The 8,868-nt window shown below is 48.6% G+C and overlaps 1 pseudogene; it reads right to left on the bottom strand.

The window, feature by feature from the left end:
- Positions 1–743: 743 nt before the first annotated feature.
- LOC134434575 (olfactory receptor 14J1-like) lies at positions 744–1,612 on the bottom strand (annotated as a pseudogene).
- Between the last annotated feature and the right edge of the window lie 7,256 nt (positions 1,613–8,868).

Here is an 8,868-nt window from a genome sequence, read left to right as displayed (position 1 = left end):
TGTGCCAGCACTGATCTGCCCCCAGCTCTGCACACTGACATTGCTGCTGCAGCTCCAGAGAAGGCAACAAAACGGCATCTCTGCAGAAAACTCTGCTGGGACATCCTTTAGCTACTTTAAAGCACTGAGGGTGCAGCCCCACATTGACACAGTCTGTGCTACAGTGAGTGTGGAGAGAAACAAAATGACAAATGGCATTTTCAGTGCCATTTCTCTGTGGAAAATACAGAAGGGCTTGACAGCTAGCTTACAAAAAAAGCTGCGGTAATGGATGAAATAACAATTGATGATTTTAGAGTGTATCCATAGCAAGGAAGAAGACAAAGCATCAGCATGCGAACAGATTTGAAAAGATACATGTAAATTTTTGTAAGCTAGACTAGGTGCATGCATAAATGTGTATACGTGCCTTATTAAATTTCTGTAAAACTTTTGCTAATTATATTGATACAAAGATCTTTGCTCTAATGAATATAATAAGTTATTGTGATGTACTTAATGACTTTAGGATGATGCTTTCTTAAAAGTATATAAACTAGAGAACACATGTTGGTCACATCCAATCTAAGAGTATCAGACAAGTTTAAAAACATAAAACAAAGAAAAAGAACCTCCAAAATGAAACCAACAGAACATATCAAAAACGAGTTTTATTACAAGTGATTTGCAGAAATTGGAAAGCAGTTTAATGTTCCTGGAAGCATCCAGTCATCAGTCTCCACACTGCAGCCTTGAGATCCTGGTTCCTCAGGCTGTAGATGAGTGGGTTCAGGGCTGGAGGTACCATCGAGTACAGAACTGACAGGGCCAGATCCAGGGATGGGGAGGACATGGAGGGGGGCTTCAGATGAGCTAACGCTGCAGTGCTGAGAAACAGGGAGACCACAGCCAGGTGAGGGAGGCAGGTGGAAAAAGCTTTGTACCGTCCCTGCTCAGAGGGGATCCTCAGCATGGCCTTGAAGATCTGAATATAGGAGAAAACAATGAACACAAAACAACCAAAATTTAAACACACACTTACAGCAATTGGGACAAATTCCCTGAGATAATGTTTGGAGCAGGAGAGCTTGATGATCTGTGGGATTTCACAGAAGAACTGGCCCAGGGCATTGCCATGGCACAGGGGCAGGGAAAATGTATTGGCTGTGAGAAGCAGAGCAGTGAGAAAGGCACTGGCCCAGGCAGCTGCTGCCATGTGGGCACAAGCTCTGCTGCCCAAGAGGGTCCTGTAGTGCAGGGGTTTACAGATGGACACGTAGCGGTTGTAGCACATGACAGTCAAGAGATAAAACTCTGTTGCTGCCCAGAAAACAAAAAAAAATACTTGAGCAGCACATCCTGTGTAGGAGATGTTCCTGGTGTCCCAGAGGGAATTGTGCATGGCTTTGGGGACAGTGGTGCAGATGGAGCCCAGGTCAGTGAGGGCCAGGTTGAGCAGGAAGAAGAACATGGGCGTGTGCAGGTGGTGGCCGCAGGCTACGGCGCTGATGATGAGGCCGTTGCCCAGGAGGGCAGCCAGGGAGATGCCCAGCAAGAGGCAGAAGTGCAGGAGCTGCAGCTGCCGCGTGTCTGCCAATGCCAGCAGGAGGAAGTGGCTGGTGGAGCTGCTGTTGGATATTTGCTCTGCCTTGGCATGGGGATCTGTAAAAATAGTAATCATGGAATCATTGGGTTTCGAGAGGACTTTAAATATCCCAGCACAGCCTGGGGGCACTTTCCCCCCTCTCCCTGCTCTGAGCTCTGCTGCCTGGAGCTGTCCCTGACAGCAGCTGCTTCTCTGTGCGCAGGGCTGGGCCCTGCCTGTGCTGCCAGAGCCCAGCCCAGCCCTGGGGGCTCAGCTCTGCCCTGAAGACCCCTCCCAGCTCTGGCACTGCCCGGGGGCAGCTCTGGCTCTGCAGGCTCTGATGGCTCTGTCAGAGCAACCCTGAGGAGGCTGGAAAAGCAACACTGATGCTGCCTCTAAATGGTGCTTGGCTAATTTCTGCACTGCCTGGTTTATTCATGTCTGGGAGATTTTGTTTGGTTTTTTTTAGTATCATTCTGATATTAAAAATATCTATGTGCTCTTTCACATACAGGCAACCTAGAGCAGTAGATTAATAAAGCAGGTTTTCCCCTTTTATGCAACCCCTTCCTCACTGTGCTCCCTGTATAATCTACTTGGACATGTTGTGGAGTTAAGTGCCATGCTGGGACCAGTGCTGAAAAATGCAGCATCACCACCACACAAGGATAACACATCCAAACATTACCAGCTGTTTGTCCCACCAAGATCTTGTCCTCCAGTGCTGGGAGCAGCTGCCAGGGCTGACTGAGAGCTGTCCCTGGCAGCCAGCAGAGTCCCTGATCCAGCACAGCACCCTGGACTGCAGGACCCTGCTCTGCAGGACAGCCCTGGGCACCCCTGGCTGCTCTGCACAAGAGACAATTGGAGAATGTACTCACAGAATCTGTATGCATTGGGATGTTGCAGCTTTAGGAGATGGCTCCAGGAGCTGCAGCTGCATTGTCCTGCAGCCAGAGGTTCCTGTGCCAAGGGCTGGCAGTGATTCTGCCCCAGGCACTTCTCAGCACCTTCCCAGCCCTGACGGATTGAAGCTCTCTGTGCCTCTGTGCTGTGCCCGGGGTGGCTGCAGGCAGTGCCCCAGCCCTGCTGGGCTGGCAGAAGAGCTTCTCATCAAGAGAAACGTGCTTTTGAAGCTCTTCTTGTTTACCAGGAGCTGCCTCTGTGCCAGGAGCCCAGCCCAGCTCAGCAGTACAGACACAGCACAAGGAAATTAATGAGCCTCTGGGGCGTTTTGCTCAGGCCCTGAACATCAGTCCCTGAGAAGGAACTGAAGAAACCTCTCCAGAACTCCAAGTCAGAATCCAACTCCAAAGTTTCTTGGACTTTTAATGGGTCCCAGAGAGGGACACGACTGAGAAAGTGTCCCCAGGTAGAGCAGAGAACTGCAGGCAGTGATGACAGGAGGGTCTTGGTGCCCTGGGGCACAGCAGCAGGGTCTGTGCCACCAAGGGCTGTGAGGAGACACCTTGTCCTGAGGCCCTGGGGCCTCTTGGCACAGCCAGGCTGGGCACTGTCAGCCCCTTGTCCTGCCCTCAGCATCCCCCCCTAACCCAAATCCCAGTGGCCTCAAGGATCTGCTGGAAGGAGTCCCTGGGGAGCCTTACTCAGCAATGGCCCTGGGGGGGGTCTTTAATGCTCCCTGAAGGGATTGCAGGTTTTTCAAAGGACTTTGAGTTTGGCTTTTGCCTTGGAGTCTCTGAGAGATTTGTGCAATCATGGCCTCCAATTATCTGCTGTATTTAATCCCTGGAGAGGCTTTGTCAGTAACAACACTCATTGGGGCTCATTAGTACTTCAGGGTACTTCAGTTATTTTAAGGTACTTGGTGTTTCCCTTTTAATACTGACTCTGTGAGAGGTTTGTGCAATCATGCCCCCAATTATCTATTTTAACGAGTCCCTTGAGAACTTTGTACTGAAACTTAGCAGGGCTCATTAATGCCTAAAGATACTCAACATTTTTAACGTATTTTATGGATTTAAGAATACTTTTATGTAATTTTAAGGATTTTCTTGCCCACACTGAGTCTCTGAGAGGTTTTTGTGCCATCCTGACCTCCAGTTCTCTCCTCCAAGGAGTCCATGAGGAGCCTGTGTTGGGTATCTTCCCCCCTTTCTGTTTTACAATAAAGATGGAACTGAAAGAATTTTGTAAGACTTTCTAAAAGCATCCAAACAAACATGGGACAATTAACAATACAACAGCAACCACTAAGAGAATGAATAGTCCTTTTTTAGCTAGACATCATCCAACCCTTTAGTCCCTTGGATTGGGGGAGTTTTTTGACCCAGTCATTGTTTTCTACTTGAAGCTTCTTGAACCCTTTCTTCAGTACCGTAATGCCCTTATGGATTGACTCACTGTGGCTGGAGAGGTTCATGCAACACATGCCCTCAGAGTCTACACAGCCATGCCCATGTGCCCAGAATAAAAACTTTATCGCTCTTTTGCAAGGTAGCATGTCTGATGGTCTATTTCTCTGAGAGCAGGCCACTCAATGTGAGGGAGGTAGCATCGGTTTGCTTACTTAACAGGCACCCAAGATGGTCTGATTGTCCTAAAGCTTTAGCTGCAGCCACCCAAGGTAGTCCAAATTGGGAGTGCTACCATCCGATACCTGGATTAAAGCTTTCAAAGCCATCTCTTTGGTATCATCCCATACTTCTCTGGTGATACCTACTGGTTGATCGTCTGGTAGGTTGTGTTGTCCTTCTCCAGCTAGATGGTTGATTGTCAATTCTGCCCTTGCCTCATTATTAGCATAGTCTGCTATTAATTGATTCAGCAAACACTTCCATCCCCCTTCCCACAGGGTGTATTCTGTAGGTGAGAACAACATGGTCATAATATATTTTAAATCATAGGGGGTTAAGACATGTGCTTTAACCATGGCCCTCATTAGTCCATTAAAACAAGGTAAGTAGGTAAGTCCTTCCTATGGTATTTACCTGCCCAACACAGCTCCCTTATTTCCCCAGAAGCCAATGGCTGTTACCTGGGATTCTGCCCCCTTCTTTCATAATATACAGGGGCCACAAGGAGTTTTGTGACTATTTGCTAGTCTCATTCCTTCAATGCTTCTTTCCAGATCCTTTCCTGGGGATCTTCTGGGGTTGACGGGTGGGGTGGTTCTGGGAAATCCAAACTGTCTTCTCGGGAGGAAGAATAACTTGGAGGAGAATTATTTGGATTAGAAATAGTGTGACAGTTGGGCTTAGTACCTTGAGCATAGGGTTATATTGTTGCCGGAGGGTGATGTAAATGGCGCTGCCATTTTGTCAGGTGTTGGGGAGGAAGGGCCTTGATTTAGGATGGCAGACTTCAGGGTTGGTCTTCTGGAGGCATGGCCCAGGCTGAAAGTGGAATGATTGAAAGTGGGGGCGTGACCTGCAGTCATGGGGGTGGAGTCTGGAGGTTCATTCAGGGCAGAATAGAAGGTTGTGGTAGCAGGAAGTGGAGGAGCCAAGATGGAGGGAGGACGGTCAGGCTCACGGGCACCTGGAAAATTTTTAATGATCCACCTCACAATTGATTTTATTTTGTTCTTTGAAGATACTTGGTCATGATCAGTGAGAATTAACTTAAAGCATCCATATACACACCTTTCTACTTTGGACTTCCAGCTGCCCATTTTTCTCTTTCTCTGCCTTAGGTGGAAGAGCCACTGGAACACTCCAAATCAGTTAAGGGATGTGGATTCATATCGTAAAAACACAGTGGCAAAATGGGCAATAATTGTTCTGCCTTTCCCCAAACCCACCTGCAATCCTACATAGGTGCAACCATCATTGTCCCTGGAGATCCTGGCCAAGGTCCCTCAAAGCAATGATGAATGTGCCAGCCCAGCAAAAACCAAAATCCCGAGGAGCACTGGCCCATCCATCAGCTAAACCCAGCTGACATGACTGAATGTCAGGGTCCCTGTTCGGGCGCCAAAGGTCACAATGAGGGTGGCTGTGACAAAGCTTTCTGGTTCCCCAACTTCAGGGCAAGGATGGTGAAAATGAAAAGAAGCAGATGCTGGGGAAGATGAAACATGAAAGCCTTATAAATATGATTTCCTGGCAAAAGATTTTGAGAATATGGAAACTATAAGTGAGATTGAAATGAAAGCAAGCTTTGAGATACCAAGCCTTAGTTACTGAACAACTGGAAAACAATGGTATGGCCGGCTGAAGGTAATCTCCCTTTGATGAAACAATACCCTCTGCTTGCAGACAAGTCCAAGTGTCAGAGCAGACTGTACTAGCTTGTCAGAAGGAGTCCAAAGAATAGAAGTGGGAACTCCCCTCCTCTTTTGGGCATCCATTTTGGGCATCTCTTTCGATCTCCTCTTTTGGGCCTGCTCTGAGCTGTGGCTGGCAGCTCCAAACAAGGTCCCTGTACCCACACCCTATGCAATAAACCACAATTTCCAAGACCTGGCTTCAGAGATCTCTGGTCTCCGTCCGTCCCAACCGTCCTAGCCCCCGATGATCCTACAAGAAGGATCAATGAGTTTGCCCAAAAAGAACTTTAGTAACAGGGTGAAAAACAATAAACATGGAGAAGTCAAGCGCAGTGCAAGGGGTGGGATTCAAAGACCTGAGATAAAGGCGAAGCAACAATATATACACTCGAGGGTAGAACACTCTAGAACAATAACAATATAGGGGACACAAGTAACCAGTAGGGGAGGAGAACTTGGACAACTTAGCATAACAACACTAAAGGCTCATGGGGGAACTCTGTAACTCACCTTAAGTTAAACAAATTATTCCCAGGGCTTGAAACTCGAGCCCAGTACTTCCGAGGTAAAATCTGTCTGACTGAGTTACAGCTGGGCTAACTCACACACCGCTGCTTTGCTCTGGTCCCTTGGGACCGTGTGGCCCAACAGAGCCACAAAGATGTCCTGGGTTCCACAAGGCTCCACAGTATCACAATGGTCCCTTGGATCCATGGTGCTTGGCAGTGTCACAATGGCCCCTTCATTTCACAAGGCTCTCAAATGTCAAATTGGTCTCCATAGGAAGGAAACCACGCAGCCCTCATGTTTCAGGAGCTGATGAACAGCAACCACCAGAGGCCAAGGTAAGCCTGACCTGTCTGTCCTGGCAGGTTTGCTTGGAGCAACTCTTGGATTTTTGAAATGATGAATGTGGAGTCCTTATTTAAAACATTTGTGCCTGGAGAAGAGGGATGGGGTTTTTTTCATAAAAAGAAGAGCACAGAGCCCTTTCCAGTTTTTATGGTTTGGGCCTGGCAAAGCCAGAGCCCCCATGAGTCTACCCTCTACCTGATATCTGCTGTGAGATGTGTACAGGAATAAGCAAAGCAGGCTCCAGCTTAAACGTAAAGAAAAGTTTATTAACTAAACTACACACAATTACTAAACTACACACACACACACACAAAAAAGAAATCACAAGGAGAATGAAAACTACACAGAAACACTTCCCCCTCCTCCTCCAGATCCCAGTACAATTCATCTCCCAAAATTATCCACACTCCCAAAATTATCCACACTCGGTCTGGCACCACCCTTTAAAAAATCAAATCTTCAGCTTATGAAGAGTAGACTGAGTCCTTCCTTGTACCACGGACTTCTTGTCACAATTAGCACACCGCCCGGAGTCCCGCTATCTTGTGACTTCTCCTTTCCATGCCAAGGTGCTCTCACCACCAGGCATGGGATGAGGCAGAGGCCTGCTTTCAGGGTGGGCCTTTTTAAGGATGCCTCGTCTCGTTCCAAGCAGAGCACAATCTCATCTCTGGGACCTTTTTCCCCCCCATTTCTTCTATACCCCCTGGGGCCGAGGGGTCTCAACACCAAACTCTCCTGGCTCCGAGCCTCCGCTTCCCCCTGCAATGCAGCCTCTGTATCACCAGGAAACAGTCCATGAATCTACAATAAAAGACTCCAGCAAAGCTGCCACTCCATCTTCCCCCATTTCTTCAACATCTCTCTTTCTCTTTGCCAGACCCCCTTACTGGCCCGTTTCTTCCTTCATCTTCCACTCTTATCCTTTTCCTAGGAAAGGTAATGTTCTGTGAAGTTCTCACTATCCACAAGGGTTAAAGGCTCTCCCAGGCCGCTGGGCTGCTCACAGCCCCCCCCCTTCTCCTCTCAGCCGTGCTGCCGGCACATGATATCATGTTTCAAGATAACAGCACAGGCTGCATTCTCTTCATCTCCAAAAAGGTGGGGGGGGGAGGAGGGGGGGGTAAACAGGTCGCTCGATGCTCCCCCACCCTTCCACCAAATCTGGGCCTACCGTAAATGGGCCACGTGGCTTTCCCCTCCCCCAGCCCAGCCAGCAACTGGGCCGGGGGAGGGAGGCCCAACTCTTCACGCTGGAAATCCCAAGAGAGCTCTGAAGGACAAGAGCCCTGCTTTTAACTCCTTGGGTTTGTAGTCTCAAGAGGCGGATCCAATGCCCCACTGGTCAAACCAGGTGCTCATCTTAAAATCCGAACACCCATTAGGTAACCACAGCAAAACAACATATCCCAGATGTCCCATTTCCAGTCAAGCCATGACACCAGTGTTTGGAAAACAGGTGAGTGCTGCCCCTCAGGAGTCAAAGACCAGCCAGACTTGTCTGTCCTGGGAGCTTTTGTCTGGGAGCAATCCTTGGATACACAGAAATTTGGAGGTGGAATACTAATTTTGGCCATGAATGCCAGGAAAAGATGGACAGTTCTTTTCCATAAGAAAGAAAGTGCAGAGCCTCAGAGTTTCAGGGGCAGATGGGAGTGACCTTCCACATTCCAAGGTCAGTCAGACCTGTCAGGTGAACCCTGGGAGGCCAAGGCAGCCACACCTATTTCATGTTGCCTTGGTTCCACAGGGCCCTGCAGTGTCACAATGGCTCCTTGCTTCTATGAGGCCTTGCAGTGCTGCAATGATTCTCTTGCTTCCATGATGCCCTGAGGTGTCATAATAGCTCCTTGGTTACACAAGTCCTTAAGGATCCTAATGGTCTCCATGGCTCCACAAGCACAAGGTCCCACAGTGCCATAATGGACTTTGGTTTCCATGAAGCCTTACTGTGTCCAATGGCCCCTTGGTTCCATTGGGGTCCAGTAGTGCAACAATGATTCCCTTGGTTCCACAACTTCCCATAGTGTCACAATGGCCCCTTCCTTCCATAAGGCCCTGCAGGGTCACAATGGTCTCCATGATTCCACGGGGCCTTGCAATGCCACAGTGCTCTCCATGGATCCATGGTGCCCTGCAGGATCACAATGGCCCTTTGGCTCCACAAGGCCCTGAAATGCAGCAATAGCCTCTTGGTTACACAAAGTTCTGCTGCTTC

The sequence above is a fragment of the Melospiza melodia genome, unplaced genomic scaffold, assembly GCF_035770615.1.
Source record: "Melospiza melodia melodia isolate bMelMel2 unplaced genomic scaffold, bMelMel2.pri scaffold_44, whole genome shotgun sequence".
Lineage (NCBI taxonomy): Eukaryota > Metazoa > Chordata > Aves > Passeriformes > Passerellidae > Melospiza > Melospiza melodia.
Note: the sequence above shows the minus strand (reverse complement) of the source record. Positions and strands in the feature narration are given on the sequence as shown.